This window comes from Pelodiscus sinensis, chromosome 23 (assembly GCF_052426305.1).
Source record: "Pelodiscus sinensis isolate ZL-2025 chromosome 23, ASM5242630v1, whole genome shotgun sequence".
Taxonomy (NCBI): Eukaryota; Metazoa; Chordata; order Testudines; family Trionychidae; genus Pelodiscus; species Pelodiscus sinensis.
The window spans coordinates 26,728,031-26,743,965 of NC_143074.1; the positions used below are offsets into that span (position 1 = coordinate 26,728,031).

Genomic DNA, 15,935 nt, shown 5'->3' on the forward strand with positions numbered 1-15,935 from the left:
CTGAAGGTAGAGGGTGTGTCTAGGTGCCCCTCTCCCACAGCGTTCTGATGCACCGTGGCCAACATTCAAATGCTCTTTACTAGGGACAACAGTCCAAGCGAGCAGGAGGTTTGCGATTGCTGGCCTCGCGGGTCTGTGTGCCAATGAGTTGCAGAGCACACTGCAGTCCCCTCTGTCATAGGTAGAGGGCAGCAACGTCTTTACAGATCTCAGCCTGCATGATTAGACAGGGCTATGGCTGGTGTGCTAAGGGCTGCAGCCAGGTGTGTTCAGCATTGGACTGGAAATACGCAAGCCGCGTGGGGATGTGAACAGCGTCTGGGATGCCGAGCTGACTATTTCACTGCCTCGTGCTTTAAGATGACCAAGAGACGGGAAAGCCCGAAATGCCATTTACGCAGTGGAAACGTGAAATGAGTCTTAAAAAACGACTCCTCTATATTAAACGCCACTTCTGAAATAACGTACGTCAGCAAGCGAGATTAGGAAAGACTGGAAGGCGTTAGTACATGATACGTGTCTCTAAGATACACCAGAGAACCACGGAGATTCATTTCAATCCATGGGGCAAAGCAAGCACACACACATCAGATTCCTGTGGACCAGGATTAAGCACCTGTGTCTGCAGGCACTAAATAGCATGGACCAATAATTAGGATACATGGACAATACATTCCTGAGACACTTTTCCATGTCCCGTCACATTCCCCTACAATAGCAATGCAACATTTAACCGTGGAGGGAAATGTCTCCCCTTTCCAAGGTATCTGTCACACAGCCAGGAAGTGGCACAGCTCCGTGCTGTGTGCAGCACAGTTTGGGATTTGGATTTGACTGTATGAAAGGAAGAGAAACCCCTGTTGGCTGAGCAGAGTGGTGTCTGATGGGCAGCATACTGGGAGCGAGCAGGCTGTGTCTTGGGTTCAAGGCTAGGTTCTGTAAACAGAGTGGAGACTGAGTGAACTAGACAAAGAAACAAAGCCTGCATCCCCTAGGGAGGACAAGTAGAGTCTATGAATAAAGACTTCACGGGTCCCACTGGTTTGTAAAGCAGTTCGGAAAGTCACCGCCCGCATGAGACCAGCTAGGGAAAAGGCCTAACATTTTGCATGTGTTTGACTCCAGATGACTGGAGCTCTGTCTAGCCACCCTTTCCTCCCAGTATTTGCTTTGGATTAATTGTACCTTCAAGTGCTTTCGTTTATTATTCTTCTCTTTGTGGGATTCCTAACTCCCGGCTGACTAGGATACATTTGCTGCCACCTCCAAAACTGAGGTTTACAGGCTCTTGCGCAAAAGGGGTTTTCCCAACAAATGGCCCTGTCTACTCCGGGCTTTTATCACAAAAACCTCTTCTGCAAAAAGGATCGGACGAGCATATGCAAATGAGAGCATGAGATTTGCAAATGAGCTCTCTATTTGCATTTCCTCTTCCGAAACGCTGCGGCAGTGTAGATGTAGCCTGAGCAGAGCATTCCATATGCACCCAGCGCAGCGAAGGGCAATATATCTGTACCGTGTCTGAGAGACACATGGAAGGGGAAGGGACTACATCAGAAATCAGCACCACTTCGCACTTCCATGGGCAGCACGGTGTTTTCCAAGCACTGTGCAAACATGACTCATTGGAAATAAGGGTTCTTGGCAGAAAGGGAGGTAAACTATACCTGGAAATCACAGAGTGTAGGATGGTGCGAAATTCTTAGGCTCCAAGACCAGAAGGAACCACTGTGATCCTCCCGTCTGACTTCTTGCATCGCAAAGACCAGAGACCTGCCCCTCAGTAATTCCTCGAGCAGAGCTTTTAGAAAAACATCGGACCCAAGAGCAGGTGCAAGGAGGAGTCACTCTCATGCTCATCAATGGTCTTGGCTCCTCTTCGAGCATAAAGACCCAATCCCGTGTGCAGTGATTAGATGAGACCCCCAGGCTCCCCCTCTAGTCAGCGCGTGTTCAGTTTGGCCCCAGCGCAACAAAATGTTACTTGACATGGGGAAAGAAATCCCTCTTAGTGTTGTCACAGGGTCTCAAACAGCCACGCGACACGTCTCCCACGGGAGTCGGCCGTCGCAATTTACAACAGGTAGAATTGTGCTGCTGCTTGCAGAGTCTTTGTGATTGGAAAGAGAGAGAGAGTGTGTGTGTGAGAGCGTGTGCATGTTTGTGTGTGCGCGTGTGCATGCATGTGTGCACATGTGTGTGTGCGCACGTGCACGCATGTGTACGTGTGCGCACGTGTGTGTATGAGAGTGTGTGCGCGCCTGGTTAGTGCGTGGAACCCCAGTGAAATGTGCTTAATGGGCTTTAGAAGCTCGCTCGTGAGCAGGAGCATGGCCGTGGTGTGCGTTGGCAAGCAGTGCTGCGTTCAAGAACCCTCGTGTCATCAGTAGGCCGGCTCGGCACCGCAGAAATCGGTGTTCCAGTGTCTTCCTTTGTTCCCAGATGCACACGCACAACACTGAGTCCCTCTCCTACCACTGTGCAGCGCAGCCCTGGAAGAGCAGGACGCCCACTCTGCCTGCGGCTTGTTGGCTGCTTGTCTCCCCGAAGGCCCGAGTCAGCTCACCATGGAAATCAGGCAACCAAGCATCTCCCAGCCCCTGGAGTCTGGAAATCAGGCTGGGATCAGACTCAGTCACTGGTCAGGGCAGCCGCCCCAGTGCTGCAGCTACCCTGGGTTTTCCCTGGTTCCTGATTGTGGCAGACAAGCAACACGTTCTCTATGTGGACGCCGTTGATTCCTGGCTGGGGGCCAGGGCACATCGCTCCCGCCCAGAGGTGACTGCCCAGGTCAGGGCTGAGATCACTAGCAGGGTAAATGGGGAAGTTCCCGCAGTAGCAGCCTGACACCGTCTGCCCTGGAAATAAAAGCGATTCGGACTCCTGCACTCTCAGCGTTGTCAGACCCTGAGCAGCGAGGATCAAAGGGCTTAGACTTGGGGCCTCCCAATGTCTCTCTGTTGTCTGTCTCCCCTATTCTAGACAGTACCCAGACAGACCTTTGGCCTGACCCAGTGGGGCCATTCTTCTGTGCCCCTGTTGGGCTTAGGGGTCAGATGGCTGCTAGCAGGAGTCTGCTTCCCTCTACACATCATGAAACACTGCCTAGGTTCGAATCATTTTAGTGGCTTCCTGCAAAGCAACCGCTCATTGTAGCTCATCTTGCCAAGCAAATCTCTTCAGTCAACTGAACCTGAAATCCACGTCATGTCCTTAAACTTGTGGGCTTTACCTAGGAGGCATGAGAGGAAACCCAGATACTGCGCGCTATCTGCCAGGAAAGTGTTTGCGGCTTTGCGTCTTGGGCGTCAGGTACATAGGGCCAATCGGAAGCCAGAAATGCAAGGACTGTTGATGGTCTTTCTGCCACTCCTAGCCCACGGCTGGCACACAGAAATGGAGCTGCATAAGGAGTGAGACGTCAGCCCTGCTCAGACTAGCGGAAAGCCAGCCTCCCCTTTGCCCAGGCTGCCAGATACTGGCTAGTGTTCCAGACAGGAATCCAACCTGACTTAGCTCTGAGAAGAGAGGATCGTGTGCAGCTTCTGTTGTGCCGCCAGCCTTTCGTTCTTGGGAGGCTCTCAGGGGCTCTGACCTCCCGTGACCTTCCCTTTCATGCTTTTTCACAGGTTTATATTGCAAACAGCCTGAGCACCGTGGAATTGTTTTTACTCCCCACAGGGTGTGAAACCTCGCCATGCCCGCCTGCATGGGGGCGGAGGCCACTGCACATATCTACTGCTCTGCTCATCAGCCGGGGCTGGGTCACTGCAGGGCAAGAGATAATCTCCCAAACCACTGAATAATTGAAAGGGTAATTTGGTGGTCAGCTAATGTCAGACCTTTAGAATTCTGTAAATCATCTCTCCAAATGATCCCCAAGCTGCATTAGACAATGGACCTTCCCCCTTCCCTATTGATCCCCCAGTCGGCGCAGGTATTGATTCTAGGTGGGGACTGCACGTGCGTCAGTTGTTCCAATGGTTCAAACACCAAGGAGGCCAGGCTGAAAAAGTCATTTGCATTCAGGAGCACCCAGAAAGGCTCTGGTCCCCTGCCAGATGACTCAGTAGAACCAGCTCACTGGCTTGGTCCCTGGAGGGCAGAGGAAGGACCCAGGGCGGGAGATGCTGATCCCCAAAGCACCGTGGACTGGGAGATACTTGCTCAATGCTTGTGTGATGCTGTTTTGAAAGCAGCGCTTGAGCGGACAGGTAGGACCAGCTCTGGGGGGGTCTGTCTCTCACCTCTCATAGGGACACACTCTGCCCAAAGGCGCTGCTCCCAAGGCTGTACCTGTCCTGGAGCCCGCACCCTGGCTCCAGCATCTCGCCTTCATTTGGGAGTGGCCGAGCCTGACCCGGGGGCCCTTCCAAGGCTCCCACTAAGGTACGCGGCAGCACGGTTCTGCAGCTGCTTCATCAGCCCCACCTAGTCAGGCAGCTCTGTGCTCGGACCCCTGAGCCCCTGATTAAGCAGCTGTGGGGCTGTGCTGCTGCCCCTTCCTATGTGGAACTCAGCCCCCGAGCTGCTCCCTCCACCCAAGTCACTATTCGAATTTCCGTCACCCACCGTGATGCGCTGGATCCGAGGCCTCCAAATCTCTGGCATGGAGCCTTTGGGGTGTTACCTGTCTGTACGCCAGTGGCTCGTTACTGTCTGATTGCTTGTTAATTACTTGTGAGTAGTGAAGAGGGTGGAACCCGCGATGTATTAGGCAAGAACACCACAGAGCCAGCATCTCTGCTATCCACTGCCCTGGGCCCGTGCCAGATGAGTTCTCCCCACTGTGTGATGGAGGTGGTTACACTATCGAATAAGAGATCACATTCCAATACGTAGCTGGTGCCCCTGACGCTCTCATGTCCAACTCCAAAGAGAAAACCCAGTCCCCGGCATCACAACCGGGCATAAAGTTCTCATGCAACACAGGGAGTGCTCAGGAAAGCCATTCCTCTGTACAGCCATAGGAACAAACAGATGTACTCCACACATATCTGGCACATGTACTCCTGTCTACAGCGTTGCTGACTGAACAGGAACTAGTAACCGAGATTTGGTGTCCACACACACACCTCTCAAAGCACACAGGAATCCGTCTCTCCTGCACTGCGGCTATGTGGCAAAAGTACCGGGTTCACAAATGGTGATGAAATGTATGATCTCATTGATACGTCAGGCCTCATAGCTACAGGGAACACTGTGGGATGCTGCAGCTACTCCTGACGGGTGGGTACCTACGTGCCATGATGATTTTTATACCCGATCGATGGGGTCTGAAACAATGAATAATGCAAGAAAGTAGTGCCAGTTCCCCAAGACAAATGCAGAGTCCTCACAACCATTGCAATGCACTCCAAAACCTATTGATTTTGGTCTGAATTTATAAAAAAAATGCTGTATTGAAATATGCTGGGGTTGGTGTTATTAAAATGATTCCTGTCCAGACACAGCAGTTTGTAGTTGATTTTTAAACACCCAAACTGATTAGTGACTTGCCATGGTCTCCATAAATTAAACTCCCACTTGGTTATGATGCTAACAAGCTACTGTGCAAAATCAGAGACACTAAGCTGCCCATGTCTGGAAATGCCATAGGAACCCATGAACCCGGAAAAGAGAAACTCGGCATTCCTCCCACTGGCCTAAGCAGGGTGACAGTCCCAGGTCTGATCTCTCCCGCAGGACACACATGAAGTTAGCCTGGCTACCTGCTGGGAATCCACTTGTAGGTCTGTCTGCCCAAGGTGTGTATAACCATTCGGCAATAATCCCCATTGGTCAGTATTGATTCTACTTCACAGAGGGCATTTTCTCAGGCCTCATGTCTCACTTATGGAATCAACAGAGTGGAGTAGACAGTTCTTAGGTCTTTTTTTTTTCAGCTTTGACCTTATGTTCCAGCTGCTGTTGTAGAACAATGAGGTCTGAAGGAAAATAATGCAGCCATTTGTTTAACCCATAAAAATGACGTGCCGATTGTACAAGGCAACTACACCTGCTTCAGAGATTAAACATCATTTGGAAGTCAGAGGGCAACTCCTTATTGGGTGCAATGTATTTGATTCAAGCTGTGCACAGGATTCTATTTCTTGGGGGTATTTGTGCTAATTTCATAGGCTGGACAGACAGTAGCTGAAAACAAAAGAGGAGGGGGATGGATTTGAGCTGAATGTTGTTCTTTCCAGAATCCAGTGGGGTATTTTTTACAGATGCTGGACTAAAACATACTTCCATGTCCTCAGAGGATCAAGATCTATCAAAACAGACAAAGGGAAGATGCACGGTTTAGTGGCATCACAACTCAGATGGTTCATATTTCTGCTAAGCTCACCAGGCTGTTTCACAGACGATGCGGCTCAGGATTGCTTTCAGACACAGAACTATGCACGGAAGTACAGATTTAGATACAACCCAAGATACATCCACAGATATTTGGTGCTTCTGAACAATCTGTATTGAATCAAACCTGATTACATTAAAGTATTAAGTACATGTTTCCTTTAGAAATTTTCAAAGGCATCTTTGGGAAGTTGTTATGTGGAAAATTTAAGTAATAGGTTTAAAGCTAAAGGACAGCATGCCATCTGTCCAAACAGACTCTGCAAAGCATCTCTTAGGGCTAAGGACTATCTCACTTGTAACTATCATACCAATATCACTGGGTTTTGTTATTCTAGCACACGCTGAAAATGAAACACATTTTTCAAAGTTTCTTCTTTATTAAAGCAAATTTTTGTGCATTAACCATTTCATTCAGCGTTCTCCCTGCAGTGTTTGACTAACAGTATGACAGAAGGCACTGGGAATTTGCAGCAGGACAGAAATTATGGTTTGACTGTTGAGCAGAACTTCGGTGGCCAAGTTTCTATCATCTACAAGGTGCTGGGTGGTTTATGTGAATCAAGTTGAGGGATTTAGTCCATTTTTAGTGGACCAATGTCCACCTCACAAAACCCCAGCTTGTCAGTAGGTGCTGGCTAACACCTTTCAGCCAGGCCCCGGTGTCCCTGCGAGCCAAGGCTCTGGCACATGGGCAAGTGTGTGCCAGTGCTCAGATTTACTCATTGGATGTAGGATTTCAGTCTCCAGAGCAGCAAGACCCACACCCTTTGCTGCATACAAGGGATCAGATTCACAGGGTTGTGTCTAGACTGGCCAGTTTTTCCGGAAAATCAGCCGCTTTTCTGGAAAAACCTGCCAGCTGTCTATACTGGCCATTGAATTTTCGCAAAAGCACTGACTTCCTACTGTCTGAAATCAATGCTTCTTGCGGAAATACTATTCTGCTCCCATTCAGGCAAAAGTCCTTTTGCGCAAAGCTTTTGCACAAAAGGGCCAATGTAGACAGCTGAGATTTGTTTTCCGCAAAAAAGCCCCGATCACGAAAATGGCGATCGGGGCTTTTTTGCGGAAAAGCATGTCTAGATTGGCTCAGACGCTTTTCCGCAAAAAGTGCTTTTGCGGAAAAGCATCCGTGCCAATCTAGACGCTCTGTTCCGAAAATGCTTTTAATGGAAAACGTTTCCGTGAAAAGCATTTCCGGAAAATCAAGCCAGTCTAGACGCAGCCAGGGAGTGTTAAACCCATTGGCTGTGATTATGGGCACATGTGATGCTTTATAGATATTGTAGCAGCTTGTCTAGAAGCTCTGGTTCTTACATGCAATGGAGATGACTCTGTATCTGAGCCTACCCCAAAGCCCTGGCTCATACAGCACATGAGAAGAGTACCCTACCTGCCATGTAACCAGGGCCAGCTGGGAAGCCAATTCCTCTCAGGAAGATTGTGTGACTGGATCTATCAATACAGAGCAGAGATAGAAAAAAACGGTTAACTCCCTTTTGTAACTGGGGGAAAGCCGATAGGTGCGGAGGAGCACATGGATTGGACAGAGACATCGATTAGGGGAGGTTCTATTAATAGAGACCTACTTTCTATGCTCTAGTCAGGAGGAGAGGATGGAAGTACGAGTCACATCAGATGAGACACAATCAAATGAAAAAGAGTCTAACACATCAGGAAATGGCAGACAGATAAACCGTGACAAATGATTAAAGTGCTTATACACAAATGCTAGAAGTCTGAATGGTAAAATGGGTGAACTGGAGTGCCTAGTTTTAAAGGAGAATATTGATATAATAGGCATCATGGAAACTTGGTGGAATGAGGACACTCAATGGGACATAGTTATACCAGGGTATAAAATAGATCAGAAGGACAGAACAGGTCATTCTGGCAGGGGAGTGGCACTATACGTGAAATAAAATGTAGAATCAAATGAAGTAAAAATCATAAATGAGTCAAAGTGTTCTATAGAATCTCTATGGATAATAATTCCATGCTCCAATAACAAGAATATAGTTATAGGGATATATTATCGACTACCTGATCAGGACAGTGATAGTAACTATGAAATACTAAGGAAGATTAGAGAGGCTATCAAATTAAAAAACTCGATAATAGTGGTGGATTTCAACTATCCCCATATTGACTGGGTACATGTCACCTCAGGACAGGATGACAGATTAAATTTCTTGATACCTTAAATGACTGCTTCTTGGAACAGCTGGTTCTGGAAACCATAAGGGGAGAGGCTATTCTTGGTTTAGTCCTAAGTGGAACGCAGGATCTGGTTCAAGAGGTAAATATAACTGGACCACTTGGAAATAGTGACCATAATGTAATAAAATGTAACATCCCTGTGGTGGGAAAAACACCTGAGCAGCTCAGCATGGTGGCATTTAATTTCAGAAAGGGGAATTACACAAAAATGAGGAAGTTAGTTAAACAGAAATTAAAAGGTACAATGACAAAAGTAAAATCTCTGCAAGCTGCATGGAAATTTTTCAAAGACACCATAACAGAGATCCAAATTAAATGTATACCCCAAATTAAAAAACACAGTAAGAGAACCAAAAAAGTGCCACCGTGGCTTAACAACCAGGTAAAAGAAGCAGTGTCAGATAAAAATATATCTTTTAAAAAGTGGAAGTTAAATCCTAGTGAGGAAAATAGAAAGGAGCATAAACTTTGTCAAATCAAGAGTAAAAATATAATAAGAAAAGCCAAAAAGGAGTTTGAAGAGCAGCTAGCCAAAAACTCAAAAAGTAATAGTAAAATGTTTTTTAAGTACATCAAAAGCAGGAAGTCGGCTAAACAACCAGTGGGGCCCTTGGATGATTGAGATGATAAACTTAACAGTAACAAGCCACCCGTACCAGATGGCATTCACCCAAGAGTTTTGAAAGAACTCAATTGGGAAACTGCGGAACTATTAACTGTGGTTTGTAACCTATCCTTTAAATCAGCCCCTGCACCTAATGATTGGAAGATAGCTAACGTGATGCCGATATTTAAAAAGGGCTCTAGAGGTGATCCTGGCAATTACAGACCAGTAAGTCTAACGTCAGTACCAGGCAAATAAGTTGGAACTATAGTAAAGAATAAAATTGCCAGACACATGGATGAATATAATTTGTTGGGGGGAAAGTCAACATGGTTTCTGTAAAGGGAAATCATGCCTTACTAATGTGTTGTTAAAAAACAACAAATGGTCTGGTAGCACTTAAACAAAACTCCCTGAAGCTTCTAATCTGCTAGAGTTCTTTGAGAGGGTCAATAAACATGTGTTCAAGGGGGAACCAGTGGATAGATTTCCAGAAAGCCTTTGACAAGGTCCCTCACCAAAGGCTCTTAAGTAAAGTAAGTTGTCATGGGATAGGGGGGAAGATCCTTTCTTAGATTAATACCAGGTTAGAAGACAGGAAACAAAGGGTAGGAATAAATGTTCAGTTTTCCGAATGGAGAGTAGGGTCCCCCAAGGGTCTGTCCTGGTACCCATCCTATTCAACTTATTCATAAATGATCTAAAGAAAGGGGTAAACAGTGAGGTGGGAAAATTTGCAGATGACACAAACTGCTCAAGATAGTTAAGACCAAAGCAGACTGTGAAGAGCTTCAAAAAGATCTCACCAAACTAAGTGTTTGAGCAACAAAATTGCAAATAAAATTAAACATTGATAAATGTAAGTAAAGCACACTGGAAAAAATAACCCCAACTATACACACAATATGATGGGGACTAATTTAGCTACAACTACTCAAGAGAGAGATCTTGGAGTCATTGTGCATACTTCTCTAAAAACATCCACTCAATGTGCAGCACCAGTCAAAAAAGCAAATAGAATGTTAGGAGTCATTAAAAAAGGGATAGAAAATAAGACAGGAAATATCTTATTGCCTCTATATAAAACCATGGTACGCCCACATCTTGAATAATGCGTACAGATGTGGTCGCTTCATCTCAAAAAAATATATTGGCATTGGAAAAGGTTCAGAAAAGGGCAACAAAAATGATGAGGGATTTGGAACAGGTCCCATATGAAGAGAGATTAAAAAGATTTGGACTTTTCATCTTGGAAAAGAGGAGACTCGGAGGGATATGATAGAGGTCTATAAAATCAAGTCTGGTATGGATAAAGTGAATAAGGACAAGTTATTTACTTATTCCCACAATATAAGAACTAGGGGTCACCAAATGAAATCAATAGGCAGAAGGTTTAAAACAAACAAAAGGACATTTTTCTTCTTTCAGCGCACAGTCAACCTGTGGAACTCTTTGCCAGAGGATCTGGTGGAGGCTAGAACTTAATAAGATTGGTTTTAAAAAGAGCTAGATAGATACATGGAGGTTATGTCCATCAATGGCGATTAGCCAGGATGAATACGAATGGTGTCCCTAGCCTCTGTTTCTCTGGAGGTGGGTGACAGGCAAGTGATTACGCGAGGATTACCTGTTGCGATCCTTCCCTTTGGGGCACCTGGTATTGGCCACTGCTGGCAGACAGGATACTGGGCTAGATGGATCTTTGGTCTGACCCAGTATGGCCGTTCTTATGTTCTTATGATGCTCATGGCCATTCCAGTGTGCGCGCTGCGGGCACAGTTGCTGGAGGTTTCTGCCTTAGCTGTAGCCAGAGGGCCAGCCATGGCAGCATCTGCAGTGGCACTCCCATGTGACGGTATATTAGGTACCATGGCCTGATGCACTCTGTGTTCCTGCCTGCCAGCAACTCCAACAGCAGGTAGGAAAGTGAGAAATGGAATAGACAAGAGTGGCACATCTTGAAGAACAACAGTTACACAAGGTAGAGGTGACCGTTTTTTCTTCTTCAAGGGCTTGGTCATGTTGTTTCCACTTTAGGTGACTCACAAGCAATAGCCACTGTGATGGGCTCCATGTTCACTGCTTAGTGACATGCAGTGTCAGCCTACCAACGCCAGCATCCTCTCGGTCAGCAAAAAATGGGTAGCAAAGCCAGGGAGAGATGCACCTCGTGGCTGCTCGAAAGATATCCTGAATAGGCCCATGGGCCAAAAGGCGTCGAGGAGGCCTGAGCCCAGGTGGTTGCACCTTTGCTTTGGCATAGCGACTGCTGGCCAAGATCCCAGCAGGAATTCTTTGGGTGGATACAGGGCAACCTTTAATCCTGTCAGCCTCTGCCATGAATAACTGTGCTGGCTCATGGAACGGCCTGGTTCTGTCAGTGTAGAAGGCCAGGCCCTTCGGACACCCAGGGCAAGAAGCCTATGCTCCATCTCCGATTTATGCAGCTTTGGGAATAAGACTGGGAAGTAAATGTCCTGACTCAAATGAAACTGAGAGTCGACCTTGTGGGGAGAGATGCTCTAGACCCTTCGGGAAGCTGGCAGCGATATACTGAGCGAAGACCAAACTGCAGATGGAAGGCCAAGAGGGCCACTAAATGGACCCAGGAAGATGCGCTGCACCTGACGAACACTGCTGCTTGCGCACATTCAGGCTGTCAGATGCAGCATCGCCAGGTTTGGGAGCAACAGACTGTCATGGTTCTGAGACAAACAGGTCTGCTCCGAGGGGTAGCTGGAACGGAGTCACTACCCGTAGGGGGGCTGACCCAGAGCTGGCGTAGCACTGTGTGGGATGATCCTCACCTGCCCTGTTTGATCTCTGTGAAGACCCAGGGGAGCAATGGCAGTGGAGGGAAGGTGTACATCAGGGCTAGAGCAGAAGTAGGCGCCTATGGCATTTCCTGTTGTGCCTGGACATGAACAGGTCCACCAGGGGAGTTCCCCAACTTCAGAAGACAGAACTGACCACCTCTGGATGCAGGGACCATTTGGGCAAGACGAGAACGTCCCAGTTAGTCGAACTGCCAAAGTGTTCCTGGCCCGGAAGGGAAGCAGCTACAAGATGGGTGTTGTGCTGCAGACAAAAGTCCCAAAGTCAAATGGCCTCCTGGCAGAGGGCAGACCGCCTGGCGATATAGCAGTCCATGGCCGTACTGTCCTCAAACACATGAGCCACCCTATCTTGAGTCTGAGACAGAAACACGTGGCAGGCCAGTCGAACTGCACTGAATTCCCTGACATTGATATGCAGGGTGTGATCATGACTGGACCAGCGACCTTGGGTGCTGAGGGTACCCAGATGTGCTCCCCATCCCAGGTCTGATGCATCAGAGACCAAGGTTGCTGACAAGACTGGGGTCATGAAGGGAACTCCTTCTAGCAGCAGCGTGGGAACCTGCCACGAGCTGAAGGACAAGAATACTTCATCCAGAATCCTGACTATCTGGCCCATGTGTTGGTTGGGGACACAGACTGACGCTAGCCATGCCTGAAGGGGCCTGAGGCGGAGATGTGTGCGCCAGACCACATAAGTACACGCCACCATTTGGACCAGCAGTCTCTCATATGTGGGTGGCGGTAAGTGGGAGGCTCCACTGGCTTGCAATGAGCTCACCTTGTTGAGGGAGGCACTGGCCCAAGTGGAGTCGAGACCCACTCCAAAGAATTCTATACCTTGTACTGGGGTTAGGGTTGACGCCTTGTCATTTATCATCAGCCCCAGGTCACGACATGTGGAACATACCAGGTCGAGATGCTTCTGCTCCTGACCTGGAGACCTGCCTTGATCAGCCAGTCATGGAGATACGGATACATCTGGACTCCTCGATGTCTCCGAGAGCGAAGGGCATTGCTGTACACTGGAAATGGTGCCTGCCCAAAATAAAGCGGAGGGAGTGCTGGTGCCCCAGAAAACTAGAGAATGTTTTTACAAATATGACATTTGTCCTCCTGTGGCTCTCTTTGGACACTTGAGACAACTGTTGTGTGGACTGTGACGGTGCATCGGGGTCCCCTGCCTCCTGCACCCCCGTAGTGGCATGGACAGACTCCACCAGCCAGTAGAATAGAGGGAGTTTATTGCTTCTCCAGGATACAGCAGAGCACAGATGTAATCTGGTTACAGGGCAGGCCTAGGATGCCTCAGCCCCCCTTGAGATGGGGGAGACTGGGCCCCTAAATCCCAGCCCCTTCCCTAGGCTGTCTCCTCCATGATACCAGACAGCAACTAACTAACTCTCTTCCAGCCCTGCCCCCCAGCCAGGGGCGGCATTCCACCTTCTTTTGTTCCTCTCCCTGGGAGGTAACCAGTTGAACAGATCACCTCCCTGTCCCATCAGCTACTCGGTTGGGCCATGGTACAGACAGCAGCCAGTGGGGGTCACCCACAGCCCCCCGCCCAGCATAGCAACCAGCAAGGTACCCCCACTACGTCACATGGACCACTGACGAGCATCGGCCTGCTGTATGGGCGAGTGGGGCATGCCTCACCTGGGGCAGGGTCCCAGCTGGGACTCTCATTGCTAGCTAGCAGCAATACTTACAACTACTTACAAACACAATAACCTAACTATTTACAAAGGGCTAAGGCCTGAGGTCTGCTGAGGACAAGGCACTTGGACTAATTACCACAGGAGATAAGAAGGAACTGAGAGCACAGGGCCAGCAGCACTTAACATATCACTGCATGGAAGCACCATGGTGGTGCTACAGCTGGCCCTACGGACACAACACTAAGGCAGAAATCTCCTGTGAGTGCACATGGCTGCCCACACTAACATGGGACTGACATGAGCAAGCACTCGAGGAAGCAAAAGTAGTAGTTCAGAGCGTGGCTCCCTGTGTTACAGCTCTGCTTTATGCTGGCGTGTCCTCTTTCCAGCCACCAAAGCAGCTAGCTCAAAGTGACCTCACAACTCCTCCTTTTCATTGCTCTATTCGTCACCCTGCTTTGCACTGTGGAGCATTTGGCTTTTCTTCAGAGGGTAGGCTGAGGCCTGTGTCTTTGTTGGGGTTCTGCAGCACAGGAGTCCTGGAAGCAGAGCACAGTCTCGCCATCCACCTCCACCTGCTCATGTCACTCCCCGGGGGTAGGGAGGTGCTTGTGCATCAAGGGAAGAAACTCCTGTTAGGTAGTTGTTGGAGTGATGAAAGCGGCGCCATTTCAGCACAGAGGATCCTGAACCGCTCTAGGCCTCTCCCCCGAGAGCCAGAAGCAGGAACTCATCACTGCAAACAGGAAGGAAAGGTCTTTCTTCCTGTTGAGCATGTGGGGCATGCCCCAGGTGCATAGCGTCTGCTCGGTGATCACTGCCCAGCCGCACTTGCTTTGCAAAGGCAAGGCAGCGTCACTGCAGAGACCGGCGGTACTGGACAGGCACAAGCCTGCCCCCGTGTGTTCACGTTACATTGTAGGTTAAAAAGCTTCAGAGGGTACAGACCAATAATCTAGTAGCACCTCAAAGACTAACGAAACATTCAACATCTACACATTTTGTTGGTCTTTAAGGTGCTACTAGACTATTCGTTGGGTTTTTTAAAATTTTTCCATTATAGGTTAAGATCGTGCCAAAAGAAAGAAGCTGAAGGTGCTAAACTGACTCTGTGTTCCACTTCAGGTTTCCCCAGAGTAGCCAGACGCTGGCCAGCTTTTGCCTGGCTTGGCAGCAGCAGCACCCAACATCTTAACAAGGCAGAGCAGGAAAGTGGGCCACTTTGAACATTATCAGGAGTGCTCTTCTGATGGCAAAGCACATTAGCCCAATGGCCACTGAGATTGGGCCACTTTGCTCTGGGGTCCAACATTAGATAATGATACTTGAACTTGGGTTCCTTTCCCAGAGGCCAGCTCAGATCTTGTGGAACCAGGGTTGATTTATTTACTCCATACAACTATATATACAAAATGATGGGGACTAAATTAGCTATTACCACTCAAGAGATCTTGGAGTCATTGTGGACAGTTCTCTGAAAGCATCCACTCAGTGTGCAGCAGCCGTCAAAAAAGCAAACAATGTTAGAAATCATTTCAAAAGGGATAGAGACTAAGACATTGCCTCTGTATAAATCCATGGTACACCCTAATCTTGAATACTGAGTACAGAAGTGGTCGCCTCATCTAAAAAAAGATCTCTTGGCATTGGAAAAAGTTCACAAAAGGGCAACACAAATGATTAGGGGTTTGGAAGAGCAGCCATAAGAAAAAAGATTAAAACGACTTAGAAAAGAGGAGACGGGGGGGGGGGATATGATAGATTATAACTGGTGTGGAGAAAGTGAATAAGGAAAAGTTAGTATTTATTCCTTCTCATAATACAAGAAGTAGGGGTAACCAAATGAAATTAATAGGTAGCAGCTTTAAAACAAAGAAAAGGAAGTATTTCTTCACACAATGCATGATCAGCCTGTGGAACTGCTTGCCAGAGGATGCGGTAAGGCTAGAACTTTAACAGGATTCAAAAAAGAGCGAGATAGATTCATGGAGGATGGGTCCATCAATGGCTATCGGCCAGGATGGGCAGGAATGTTTGTCAGAGGCTGGAAATGGGTGATAGGAGTGGGATCATGTGGGTCTGGTCTACAGTAAAGGAGAAAGTTGACTTAAGATACACAACTCCAGCTACGCTGATTATGTAGCTGGAGTTGAAGGATCTTAGATCACTTTTTGGCGCTGTCTGCAGAGCAGGAGGTTGATGGGAGCATGCTCTCACTTTGACTTCCCTTACTCTCATAGGAGCAGGACTACTGGCGCCAACGGGAGCCCC

At 48.0% G+C, this 15,935-nt stretch overlaps 1 long non-coding RNA gene across 1 annotated transcript in view; it reads right to left on the bottom strand.

Moving 5' to 3' along the window:
- Positions 1 to 5,395: 5,395 nt before the first annotated feature.
- The window catches only part of LOC112547049 (uncharacterized), a 131,618-nt gene continuing 121,078 nt past the window's right edge, over positions 5,396 to 15,935 (bottom strand). The window contains exons 6-7 of the long non-coding RNA XR_003090792.3: positions 7,739 to 7,800; positions 5,396 to 6,256 (exon numbers count right to left, since the gene is read on the bottom strand). This is a non-coding gene — a long non-coding RNA (uncharacterized LOC112547049). The remainder of the gene's footprint in view (positions 6,257 to 7,738; positions 7,801 to 15,935) is intronic.